A 13,724-nucleotide genomic window follows, 5' to 3' on the forward strand; every position below is an offset into this window, starting at 1 on the left:
GGGAGAGGCGCAAAAAGGGAGGGGCCCCCAAAAAAAAAAAAAAAAAAAAAAAAAAAAAAAAAAAAGAGCAATGGAGAGACGTTAGATTGAACACTTTAAAGAAGTCCTCTGTGATGGGCTAACATTTGAGCTGAGACCAGAAAGGTGAGTAATCCCCTATTGATAAAAATTTATATATTTAATTAAAAAGAAAATAAAATCTCTACTAATGACATATAGGTCAGAGAAGTGTAGCAAGAACTGATGATCAAAAAGAAGGGACAAGGAAATTCTAAATATAAAAGAAGGGACAAAGGAATCATAAATAGCTAAGTGAGAAGTCTTTCTAACAACAGAAGGGTGGGCACGCAGGTCCCACAAATCTGCCCTCTTCTTGGTGAGCAAGAAACTATGGCTTTGCCTCAGAAGTCCTTTCAATTCTTCTGGTGACCCCTGGTGGCCAATTCATGAACTTGGACATTCCTCCCTCAGGGTTTGTTCCTAAAGGAAGAGCCCAGAAGGAGGCAGGTTATCTATTGTTTTTTAGATCCCTAATGAAGTAAATTTCAGTCTCTCACATTAGCACATTCCATTATTTATTCACTATGATAGTGAAAAAATCTACTCTATGCCTTAATAGATTGTCATTCGAAGTAAGTAAAACACTTATTTGGTTTAACATTCTGTACTTAGAGATTCTTAGAAACACCCAGCTTTTTCCTTTCTCCTTGCTTCTAAGTGAGCATAGAGGTGACTCTATATGCTAAGTGAGCATAGAGGTGACTCTAATGAAATGAAACCAGTATGCAACCCTCCTGCCCTACTGCTTCCCACGTGGATAGCATCCCCTTATGTTCTGAGTCTTCCTTTTCATCCCTGCTCCCATCAAACCATACCCATCTTCGTTCCGTCCTCCCAGGCCCTCCTCTACATCACGTGGTAGAGATAACCTTCTACTCAGGCCTTACACATAATCACTAAAGTAGTTACAGTCATACATCGGGGCCAGGGGAGCACTAAAGACTTGCCGATTTCAGTACTCTCAGGTAACAACATTGTACTTTACACAGAGGACTTGCTGGATTGACTCTAGGGAATCTTAGGTACCCAACAAGTATTGGGGCAATATTTTCTGCCAATGCCTAGGGCTGGGTACATATTCTAGCCACCCTCTTCCTGAATCCCCAACAAGGAACACCACACTTTGTAAGAGAAAACAGCAACTTAACCACTATAGACCCAAATCAATGTACCACTTAAAATAAGAAGTGCAATTAGTAAATTAATTAAGGCTCCCTTCACACTTCTATATGCAGAGGCTGATCATTTTTGGTTTAAGTAATGTGTTCTGTCATAATGGAAGTCATTAGTACCCCAAGTAAATGTCTTGAAATTCCCCCGAGTATGTTTGAATGGACTCCATTTTGCCACACAGATCCCAGTTCAGCTGTTACACTAATGATATTAATCAAGACAGAGCTTTTTATTTAAAGCAATTGGTTTTGTGCCTAGAATTGTTAACTAGGTACCTAACAACATTTTTTAATAGTATTTTTAAATTAATTTATTTATTTTGGGTTGTTTTCGGTCTCCGTTGCTGCACTCGGGCTTTCTCTAGTTGCATCGAGCAGGGTCTACTCTTCGTTGCGGTGCACGGGCTTCTCATTGCAGTGGCTTCTCTTGTTGCAGAGCACGGGCTCTAGGCACGTGGGCTTCAGGAGTTGTGGCACGTGGCCTCAGTAGTTGTGGTGCATGGGCTTGGTTGCTCCGCAGCATGTGTCATCTTCCCGGACCAGGGATCGAACCCGTGTCCCCGGCATTGGCAGGTGGATTCTTAACCACTGCGCCACCAGAGAAGTCTCCCTCGTAACATTTAAATTCTACATACATACTCCCAACACATGCAAACAACTTGCTTAAGACATTCAGTGCTTTTCAGGGGAATTTTACTTACAGTGGTTGGTTTTGACCACTCACTTAAAACTTCCTATACAATGACTGTTGCCACTGCACTATTATACAGACAACTAACTTTTCCAAACTTTCTTCTGTTTCTGAAGCCTCCTTACATCACTCGCAAGCTCCCACTGACTCTCAACAAGCTTTGAATTGTCTCATTAATTTGAGCCAACTCACATCCCACTAGAATTCCCTTTACCGTTCTCCTTGTTAACCTTTCTACCTGGTTCTCGTTCCTTCATGAGGTAACTCTGGCTTCTCTGTGCCTCCTTCAAGAAAGTTGGACATTAGAAGGAATGGGGGGAGGGTGTTAGAGAAAAGGCCTGACTTTCCTTTCTTAATGCATAGAAAGAAATTTCTAAAAAGGTTGCTTTCTTCTCCATGTTAAAATTTCTCAGGGCTTCCCTGGTGGTGCAGTGGTTGACAGTCCACCTGCTGATGCAGGAGACGTGGGTTTGTGCCCCGGTGCAGGAGGATCCCACATCCCGCGGAGAGGCTAGGCCCGTGCTGAGCCTGCGCGTCTGGAGCCTGTGCTCCGCAACGGGAGAGGCCACAACAGTGAGAGGCCCGCGAACCCAAAAAAGAAAAAAAAAAAAAAAATTCATTTCTCAAAGGGAATCAGGCATGCAAAGGTTTCTTCAAAGATTGAATATATCTATGGATGGGATAATCTGTAATTTTTTTTAGCTACTTTCTTTTTGATTTGTCTCACTCCACCTACCTTCTACTTTTCTAGGTCTCTGATGCCATTAGTACATAGCAAAGAGAAGATAAAAAGTGAAAGTTAAGAAGATAAATGTCTGTGACCGCCACATCTTTACTGTTACTAGTGGATCTGTAGCCATCCGTGGTAGACATATTTTAAGAGATCTGTCCAGACCACATTCCCTTCTCTAAGAATTGACTCTCCATTCACCAATGGAAAGAGCCCATTAGCCATGTTTATTATCACATGACCCAGCAACCTCAGCCTCAGCTGACTGGACCAAGAAAGAACACCTGACCCAAACTGGGCCAATCACACTTTGCCCCCAGAAGTGCTAGTTAATCTCTGTTGATTGTACAATCCAAGGACAGATAGGCTTGGAAACTGTAGGGTAGCCATCTTCTGCCAAATGCCTGTAGAAGCAAAGCACGTTGATCTGCAACGAAGCACAGATGAGCGATCCACTGGTCTTGACAGAATACGGCTGAGACAGAAAGACTGGCTGCCCTGGCTCCTGACGCCTTCTCAGCAAACACACAGTAAATTTTTCTATTTTTTTAGCTATTATTTTTTCAACCTGGAAACACTGACCTTCAATTCTGTTACAAGTTCTAGTGTTTGCCCTGGCCCCCATCAGCCATGAGTATCATATCCAGCCCAGGGCAAGAGCAGGGGCAGAATGCCAGAGGGGTCTGCTCCCCCCTGAGCCACTTCCTCAGTGTCCGCCAAATGCCAGCATGCTAGGTAGGCTTCCTGTGTCCACCAAGGAACAGGGACATTTTAACATAAAGGGGTATTCATTATAATGGGAGAATAACCATAAATATATAAAGAGAACTCTAAAGTGTATCCTGGGCTGAGGGAGAATGTCCACGGATGGACAAACTCATAAGGTGGGGCACGGCCCTTCTCAAGGCTACGGTCCAGACCTTGTTGGGTAGCTGAGAAGTTCAATGAGGTACCCAGGCAGAGCTGGCCAACCCCTGGGCAAGTAGGAAGGGCCTCCTGGACAGTGGGCTGTGGTGGCAGGGCCGGGAGTGCAGAGGAAGTCAGGATGTTGGGAGCCTCCTTGCTTGGAGGAAGGCACACAACCAGGAGTGCACGGTGTCCACGTCAGGAGGGCTGTGGGAAGCCACTCTCCGAATGCGGGTGGTCCAGGCTGGTGAGAGGGTGCCAGAGAAAGCTGGGCTGTATGTAGGAAGCCTGCTCGCTGGCAAGACCTGGGATGAATGGTGTCTATCTTGCGAGGGCCATAGTCAGGTGGTCACTGGGACAGAGTCCAGACTGTAAGCTTGCTGAGGGTCTTCGTGGTCTGGGTGCCCAGCTAAGGCAGAGCACCACTGGTTGTCCCTCCACACACACTGCTGACAGACTGAGCAGCAGGACCAAGAGAAAGCAAAACGCAGGACAAGGGGCCAGAAAAAGAAGCCAACTTCCTCCTGCAATGTCCCTCCAGCACCCTCTTCTGTCAAAGCTTAATATCGTGTTCACTGAAAATTCAATACATGTTAAGTTGATCAGTTATTATTTGAACATAGGGAGTATAAGAAAATACGTTTGGAGATTACATTAGAGAAAAAATGCAGGAACTAGTCAATAAGGAATCTGGTGTGTTTAATAAAGTTGTTTAAAAATTTATAATAGATTATACTTGTTCGTGGAAACTAATCTGAAAAGCATAAAACAGAAAAAACAAGTTTTTTTAATCCTCCTAGCCTAAAATCATTGTGAACATTTTGATAGCATTTGTATTCTTGCTTTTATATTATGATTTAATGTGTAAATAAATTTGCTTTTGTCTTCAAAAAAATATATCGTGTTTGCTGAATAGGAAAAATATTTAAAACTCTAGTGTTGTGGAGCAGGTAAGAGGGTAGAATTGGAGCCGAGAGGCAAAAAACACAAAAAAACAAAAAAAAGTACAAAAAACACAAAAGTGTGCGCGCACACACACACACACACACACACACCCAAAAAAAAAACTGGTACAGTAGTCACCACTCCAGAAATTCTAGATGTCACAAGATATCACAAACATAGCCCAAAAGTACATGACAAGAGGCTCTATGAGCTATCTAATGCTGCATAACACGTCTCTAAAATTTAGGGGCTGAAGACAGTAATTATCACTTATTATCTCTCTTGCTTTCTGTGGGACAGGAATTTGGGGCTATCTGGCTGGACAGTTATGGCTCAGGGTCTCTCATGAGGTTGTAGTCAAGATATCAGCCGGGGCTGCAAGTTGTCTAAAGGCCTGACTCCAATGTTGACTGGAGGGTGGAGGCCTCACTTCCTCTCCAGAAGAGTTTGTCCATATGGCTGTTTTAGCATCCTTCCAGCATGGCATCTGGCTTCCCTCAGAGTGAGTGGTCCAAAACACCAAGGCAGAAGCAGCATTGTTCTTAATGGTCCAGGCTTGGAAGTCACACACCATCATTTCTGCTATTAATGTGTGCATCACTAAGGCCAGCCTTGATTCAGTATGGAAGGGGACTACACAGGAGAACACATACCAAGAAATGAAGATCACTGGGGACTCTCTTGAAGGCCAGTTACCACAGAGGCCACAAATTCAAGAGTTCATTCACAAACCAGAGTTCTCGGATGCTTTTACAACTTTGGTTGCACATTTAGGGATGTTTTGTAGGCAAGCCGACTAAAACTGTAGATACCATAGAATGTAAGACTGGGAAGGGACCTTAGGAATCAACTTTAACATCTTTATTTCTCTATGAGAAAATGGGGGCTCAGAGAGTATAAATGCCCTGCCCCCAGTTATATAGTGAGGAACCGCAGACCTGCAACTAGAATCCCAGTTTCCTGACCTCTAGGTCTCTCTTCCTAAATTCAAGTGCACTGACAACTGCACTGGAATCACTGTGGCACTTGATAGAAATACTGATCCCTGGGCCCTCTCCAGATCAAATGAATCAGAATCTCTGCTGGGAGAGGCCGCACACTGAGCTGGGGAATCCATCATATTTGTAAAGCTCCACAGGTATGTCTGACGAGCTGTAGCAAATTTGGGAACTACTGTTCTCTACCACCCTGACTGTTACTGAAGCAGTCCAGACACCCAGAGGAGGGAGTGAACTGAGTTTGTGCAGAGGTCCCGTGGAACCTGATTCCATGTCTGCACTCCCTGGGTGGGCTTTCCTACTGGCTTCCAGGGACCCTTGGGGACCTGCTCTCCTGCTCCCAGAGAGAATGCCTTCTGCTTTGGCCACGAGCATCAGAGGGGCTCACTGCCCCTGCACCGCACTGTGGATTTGTGGACCTGGACCGTGTTCACCTAATCCCTGTGCTCTCTTGCTTTTCCTGCTGTCTGGTTAAGCAGGGTCAGCACCTGCCTGATCCCGAGACGGAGGGAACACCTCAAATGTTGCCTCCGGATGCCTCCCATGCCTCAGCCTATCCTGGCCTTGCTGACTCCTCAGTATGATACGGACCTTTCTCAACCACCGCATAGTCAGATTCCAGGAATCCCAGCCACTGTCCTTGGCTCGAGGAGCAAGATGGGGCCCTGAGTAAAGAGGCTTAGGCCCAACTCTCAACATCTCAGATTTTGACTCCATGACAGTTGAATCATCTACAGGTTTTAGCTAAATGCATCCAATAAATTACCTCTATTCCTATATCTATGAAACAAAGTTCAATGCTGGATATCTTTTTCCAATGAAAAGGATGTGAATATCAAAAAAATAATAATAATAATAATCCATATGCCTTTTGATATTCCTGAACATGAGAAATCCCAATTTCACTCTGTAATTTGCTTACCCAGTAACAATTAATCCACATTCTTGGCTGGCATCCAACTCCTTCCAATTAGGAATTGCTCCTTATCTCTTGCTTCTTTAACCTCCCCGATTGTGTCTGATTTTGCTCTGTAGAGTATTTGTGTTAATACGAGGAAAACTAACAATAATGATGATGACGATGATAATGACATAATTAACAGCCACTCTACTTACTATGTATCTATTTTTATTTTATTACTTTTTTTACATCTTTATTGAAGTATAATTGCTTTACAATGGTGTGTTAGTTTCTACTTTATAACAAAGTGAATCAGCTATACATATACATATATCCCCATATCTCCATCCTCTTGCGTCTCCCTCCCCCCCTCCCTATCCCACCCCTCTAGGTGGTCACAAAGCACCGAGCTGATCTCCCTGTGCTATGTGGCTGCTTCCCACTAGCTATCTATTTTACATTTGGTAGTGTATATATGTCCATGCCACTCTCTCACTTTGTCACAGCTTACCCTTCCCCCTCCCCATATCCTCAAGTCCATTCTCTAGTAGGTCTGTGTCTTTATTCCTGTCTAACCCCTAGGTTCTTCATGACATTTTTTTTCTTAAATTCCATATATATGTGCTAGCATATGGTATTTGTCTTTCTCTTTCTGACTTACTTCACTCTGTATGACAGACCCTAGGTCCATCCACCTCATTACAAATAGCTCAATTTCGTTTCATTTTATGGCTGAGGAATATTCCATTGTATATATGTGCCACATCTTCTTTATCCATTCATCCGATGATGGACACTTAGGTTGTTTCCATCTCCGGGCTATTGTAAATAGAGCTGCAATGAGCATTTTGGTACATGACTCTTTCTGAATTATGGTTTTCTCAGGGTATATGCCCAGTAGTGGGACTGCTGGGTCATATGGTAGTCCTATTTGTAGTTTTTTAAGGAACCTCCATACTGTTCTCCATAGTGGCTGTACCAATTCACGTTCCCACCAGCAGTGCAAGAGTGTTCCCTTTTCTCCACACCCTCTCCAGCATTTATTGTTTCTAGATTTTTTGATGATGGCCATTCTGACTGGTGTGAGATGATATCTCATTGTAGTTTTGATTTGCATTTCTCTAATGATTAGTGATGCTGAGCATCCTTTCATGTGTTTGTTGGTAGTCTGTATATCTTCTTTGGAGAAATGTCTATTTAGGCCTTCTGCCCATTTTTGGATTGGGTTGTTTGTTTTTTTGTTATTGAGCTGCATGAGCTGCTTGTAAATTTTGGAGATTAATCCTTTGTCAGTTGCTTCATTTGCAAATATTTTCTCCCATTCTGAGGGTTGTCTTTAGGTCTTGTTTATGGTTTCCTTTGCTGTGCAAAAGCTTTGAAGTTTCATTAGGATCCACTTGTTTATTTTTGTTATTAGTTCCATTTCTCTAGGAGGTGGGTCAAAAAGGATCTTGCTGTGATTTATGTCATAGAGTGTTCTGCCTATGTTTTCCTCTAATAGTTTGATAGTTTCTGGCCTTACATTTAGGTTTTTAATCCATTTTGAGCTTACCTTTGTGTGTGGTGTTAGGGAGTGATCTAATCTCATACTTTTACATGTACCTGTCCAGTTTTCCCAGCACCACTTATTGAAGAGGCTGTCCTTTCTCCACTGTTACATTCCTGCCTCCTTTATCAAAGATAAGGTGACCATACGTGCGTGGGTTTATCTCTGGGCTTTCTATCCTGTTCCATTGATATATATTTCTGTTTTTGTGCCAGTACCATACTGTCTTGATTACTGTAGCTTTGTAGTATAGTCTGAAGTCAGGGAGCCTGATTCCTCCAGCTCTGTTTTTCGTTCTCAAGATTACTTTGGCTATTCGGGGTCTTTTGTGTTTCCATATAAATTGTGTAATTTTTTGTTCTAGTTCTGTGAAAAATGCCAGTGGTAGTTTGATAGGGATTGCATTGGATCTGTAGATTGCTTTGGGTAGTAGAGTCATTTTCACAATATTGATTCTTCCAATCCAAGAACATGGTTATCTCTCCATCTATTTGTATCACCTTTAATTTCTTTCATCAGTGTCTTATAATTTTCTGCATGGAGGTCTTGTCTCCTTAGGTAGGTTTATTCCTAGATATTTTATTCTTTTTGTTGCAATGGTAAATGGGAGTGTTTTCTTGATTTCACTTTCAGATTTTTCATCATTAGTGTATAGGAATGCCAGAGATTTCTGTGCATTAATTTTGTATCCTGCTACTTTCTAAAATTCACTGATTAGCTCTAGTAGTTTTCTGGTAGCATCTTTAGGATTCTCTCTGTATAGTATCATGTCATCTGCAAACAGTGACAGCTTTACTTCTTCTTTTCCGATTTGGATTCCTTTTATTTCCTTTTCTTCTCTGATTGCTGTGGCTAAAACTTCCAAAACTATGTTGAATAAGAGCAGAGAGAGTGGGCAACCTTGCATTGTTCCTGATCTTAGTGGAAATGGTTTCAGTTTTTCACCATTGAGGACGATGTTGGCTGTGGGTTTGTCATATATGGCCTTTATTATGTTGAGGAAAGTTCCCTCTGTGCCTACTTTCTGCAGGGTTTTTATCATAAATGGGTGTTGAATTTTTTCGAAAGCTTTGTCTGCATCTATTGAGATGACCATATGGTTTTTCTCCTTCAATTTGTTAATACGGTGTATCACATTGACTGATTTGCGTATATTGAACAATCCTTGCATTCCTGGAATAAACCCCACTTGATCATGACGTATGATCCTTTTAATGTGCTGTTGGATTCTGTTTGCTAGTATTTTGTGGAGGATTTTTGCATCTATGTTCATCAGTGATATTGGCCTGTAGTTTTCTTTCTTTGTGACATCCTTGTCTGGTTTTGGTATCAGGGTGATGGTGGCCTCACAGAATGAGTTTGGGAGCGTTCCTCCCTCTGCTGTGCTTTGGAAGAGTTTGAGAAGGATAGGGGTTAGCTCTTCTCTAAATGTTTGATAGAATTCGCCTGTGAAGCCATCTGGTTCTGCACTTTTGTTTGTTGCAAGATTTTTAATCACAGTTTCAATTTCAGTGCTTGTGATTGGTCTGTTCATATTTTCTATTTCTTCCTGATTCAGTCTTGGCAGTTTGTGCATTTCTAAGAATTTGTCCATTTCTTCCAGATTGTCCATTTTATTGGCATAGAGTTGCTTGTAGTAATCCCTCATGATTTTTTTTATTTCTGCAGTGTCACTTGTTACTACTCCTTTTTCGTTTCTGATTCTATTGATTTGAGTCTTCTCCCTCTTTTTCTTGATGAGTCTGGCTAATGGTTTATCAATTTTGTTTATCTTCTCAAAGAACCAGCTTTTAGTTTTACTGATCTTTGCTATCGTTTCCTTCATTTCTGTTTCATTTATTTCTGATCTGATCTTTATGATTTCTTTCCTTCTGCTAACTTCGGGGTTTTTTGTTCTTTCTCTCTTACTATGTATCTAATAGCACCTCTACTTCCTATGTATCAGACACCATTCTGAGACTTTATCATATTATCTCATTTCTTTCAAAGCCATTGTTCAGTAGGTATTTTGATTCTCATTTTAAAACAACAAGGAAACCAATGCTCAGAGAAGTTAAGAATGCACCCAAGGAAGGTCACATTTGGCATACGGAGTGGAGCCAAGGTTTTATCCAAGCCTGACTAACTCAAGAGCTATACTTTTCATGGCTGTTTTCTATGGCCTTTCATGACTAGTTTTCTCAGGATCAACATGGGATGATCAAGAGCAAAGATTTCTCCACCAGAGACCTCATTTTAAAATCTAATTCTGCCCATTTCTAGTTGAGTAACTTGGGGCTAATTATCTAATCTCTGTAATCCTCTTCATCTGTAAAATGAGGACAATAATTCCCTCCTCATGTGGCTTTAGTCTTAAGCAGAAAATGCACAGTGCTTTATTAGCACATAGTCAACGTTCAGTTAAGAACAGCTATTTTAATTGTTAACATTTTTATTGGCTTCATTGTACTTTTTTTTATAAATTTATTTATTTATTTTTGGCTGAGTTAGGTCTTTGTTGCTGCACGCGGGCTTTCTCTAGTTGTGGCGAGCAGGGGCTACTCTTCATTGCAGTGCGTGGGCTTCTTATTGCGGTGACTTCTCTTGTTGCAGAGCATGGGCTCTAGGCATGCGGGCTTCAGTAGTTGTGGCTCGTGGGTTCTAGAGCACAGGCTCAGTAGTTGTGGTGCATGGGCTTAGTTGCTCCATGGCATGTGGGATCTTCCTGGATCAGGGATTGAACCGGTGTCCCCTGCATTGACAGGCGGATTCTTAACCACTGAGCCACCAGGGAAGCCCTTCATTGTATTTTTTATTCCATGCAAAATGCCTATTCATTTCTCTTGTAGATTGCGTCCCTAACTGCAGACCGATTTCAAGTTCTGGAATCCATTATGCACTGATTTGTATATAATAACAGGGGAGCCTCACAGAAATAACAGGAAAAGAAAATTAATTTCAGAAACAGCAGTCCAAAAAAATACTCAGAGGATATGACAAGTGTGGCATCCTTCCTGGGTTTTTCATTTTCTCTACCTTCAGTTTTTTTAAGGGGTCACTTCTCTCCTGATGATCATATCAGCTGCTTCCCTGTGACAGGCAACAAACTAGTATTTCTGCCAATTGAAAGGAACTCTCTCCCATCTCGGTGACCACTGCTTCTCCTTCTCGCATGCTTTATCTCCTTCACCTAAACTTGCCTGGTCCATAATTTACAGCCTGACTGGCTCCGCAGGAATGGTTGCCTTGAGGCCTCGGAGACCTGACTGTGCGTGTGGGCTCCCCTGTAAGGAGGTCTTGGAAAAATCTATCCCAGCTGCCATGTGGCAACACCTAGTACCGTCTGTGGTGACAGCTGTCAGTGGTACCATGTTTTCATCTCTGCCTCTTCCCGAAGCTCAGTCTATCACTTCCAACAGAATACCATGTGCTTAAGCATCTTCTTTCCTGCTGTGGTGGTGTTGTTTTCATGCCTTCTGGGATCATCTTAGAATGTCTTTAGGGCTATAATTCTGGGCCCAAAAGAACATAATCTGGTCAGGGGGTGCATAGGTAGGTCTTCATTTAATTAAAAGGGGGGCCCCAATAGCACAGTTATTGTTTACTGCAGGGGGTTTCAGTCTGGAAACCAGGAGTGGGTACAGCAGACACTAAGCCCACTTCCCTGACTAGCTTTATAGTCCCAGAGAATCACCAATATCCTAGATAAAGCTGTTCACCTCTCAGAGGCAACCTAAAAAGGAAAACACTGGGTCTTTGTTTGGTTTTCATTTGATCACTTCCCTCAACATTAATTGCTGTTTTCACAAATCTGGATCATTACTAAAAAAAAGCCACCATGTAGAAGTCAATGGGGAACTTACTGGTATCATAACCAGCCACCGAAGCAGAAGAGAGAGTAAGGAATCAGGTTTGGCAGGGCTGGGGTGGAGGTGGGAGAGGCACGGGGTGCAGCGGAGGTGGAGCCCCGGCAGGACTTAGAGGAATACGAAGCAGTATTAGGAGTGCTGACCCCACAGGCTGCACTCGCCGCCTCAGTCCTCCATTCTAGCCCTCATCCTAGGCAGATGAGTGGGACAACGTACCACCTCTATCGGGGTTTGCCTGCTCTAGGCGTTTCCAATAAAAGGAGTGTGGGCCACTTTGGGGCCAGGAGCACTGAATCCAGGGTGGTAGCCTGTAGGCTAGAGTGATGGTTTCTCAAGTGTGGTCCACCTGCTAATTCTACAACTTGCTGGCCTCTCCCAGTTTACAAGTCAGAATCTCTGGGGGAACGTGAAGATCATTCCTAAGTACAATAGAATGTGAGGATCACTGAGAGAGAACACACTGCAAATCACTAATCCGGGTAAAATTTTCAAGTATCCATTTTGCACAGAATAATGGCCTCCAAAGATGTCACATCCAAAGCCCCAGAATGTGTGAATATGTTAAGCTACGCGGTAAAGGGGAATTAAGGTTGCAGATGGAATTAAGGTTGCTAGTCAACTGACATTAAAACAGGGAGAGTATCCTGGATTATCCAGGTGGGCCCAAAGTAATCCCAAGGGTCCTTAAATGAAGAGGGAGGCAAAAGACAAGAGGCACGGGAGGTTATATGAGTATGGAGTTGGCCAGAGTGATGCAGTGTAAGAAGGATTCAACTCACTGATGCTGGCTTTGGAGATGGAAAAAGGAGCCATTAGCCAAGGAATGCCAGCAGCCTCTAGAAACTGCAAAAGGCAAGGACACTCCAGAAGGACCACAGCCCTGCTGACACCTTGATTTTAGGCCAGTGAGACCGATGTTGGACTTCTAACCTCCAGAACTGTGAAATAATAAATCTGTGTTGTTTAAGCCACTAAATTTGTACAATAGCAATAGAAAACTAATATAACTCCTATTCATGATAAATGCCTGTATTCAAGATAAATGCCTGTGTTCAATGATATGGATAGATATGATATCACAAACCATACAGTATGGTTTCTGAAAGGTATGGAGTTTAAGGGACTTCCAAGAACATGAAGAAAATTTCCACCTGTTAGAAACAGGTCATCTTTCTAGGCTTAATTTATCTCCTCAAGATAGCTGTGCTGGATATTGGGACATTTACTTGGTTGCTTCTGAAGATCCAGTCTCTACTCTGCTCTGTGCCCTGGTAGGCAGATCTCTATGGACCAGACTCCTTTGCCCTTTGGTTTCCAGCTGGGTTCCCCCAATGGGAGGTACCAGCAGGAGAGTCTAGAGGTCACTCAGGTACCAGCCTTGCACTTGTACAACCCTGAGAGTGAGTCTCTCCTTAAATTTTGTGCTCTAGGCACCTTACTTGCCTCACTCAACAGTAACAATGAGGAAGAAATATGTAAGGGGTCCAGGAGAAGCCTTCCCAGAGTGGGTGACAGCCTGAAAACTGCTATGAGCTCCAACTATAAAGTATCTAGAATTCCTCCCCATTTCTTATATGCCTCCTTCCACCCACAACTACCTGGTGAGCTGTCAGAGGCCATGGTTGAGAAAGTAGAAATGAAAAGTCAAGAAAATACGATCCAACAGTACCAAGGGAAGCAATTTAGTTCAAGCAATTTACCCAGTCATTACATATGCAATGCTGTTATATGCAAATCACATGCAAATATAAATACTACCCTCCATAGGAGGGTAACCATTTTTTGTTTTCTCTGGCTTCTAAAGCAAATTCAATTTGGAAAATAAAAATAGAAAATTACCCTGTGTTGGGATAAAATTTGTTTATGCATCTCACTACCTCTTACGATAACCCCAATAGTATCCATAAGCCTAAAGTAATTTGTTCCT

General features: G+C 42.6%; 1 protein-coding gene across 1 annotated transcript in view; it reads right to left on the minus strand.

Moving 5' to 3' along the window:
- Positions 1-13,724, minus strand: part of CPVL (carboxypeptidase vitellogenic like) — a 105,597-nt gene that overhangs the window by 84,492 nt on the left and 7,381 nt on the right. The window lies entirely within an intron of this gene.

This window comes from Lipotes vexillifer, unplaced genomic scaffold (assembly GCF_000442215.2).
Source record: "Lipotes vexillifer unplaced genomic scaffold, Lipotes_vexillifer_v1.1 scaffold150, whole genome shotgun sequence".
Lineage (NCBI taxonomy): Eukaryota > Metazoa > Chordata > Mammalia > Artiodactyla > Lipotidae > Lipotes > Lipotes vexillifer.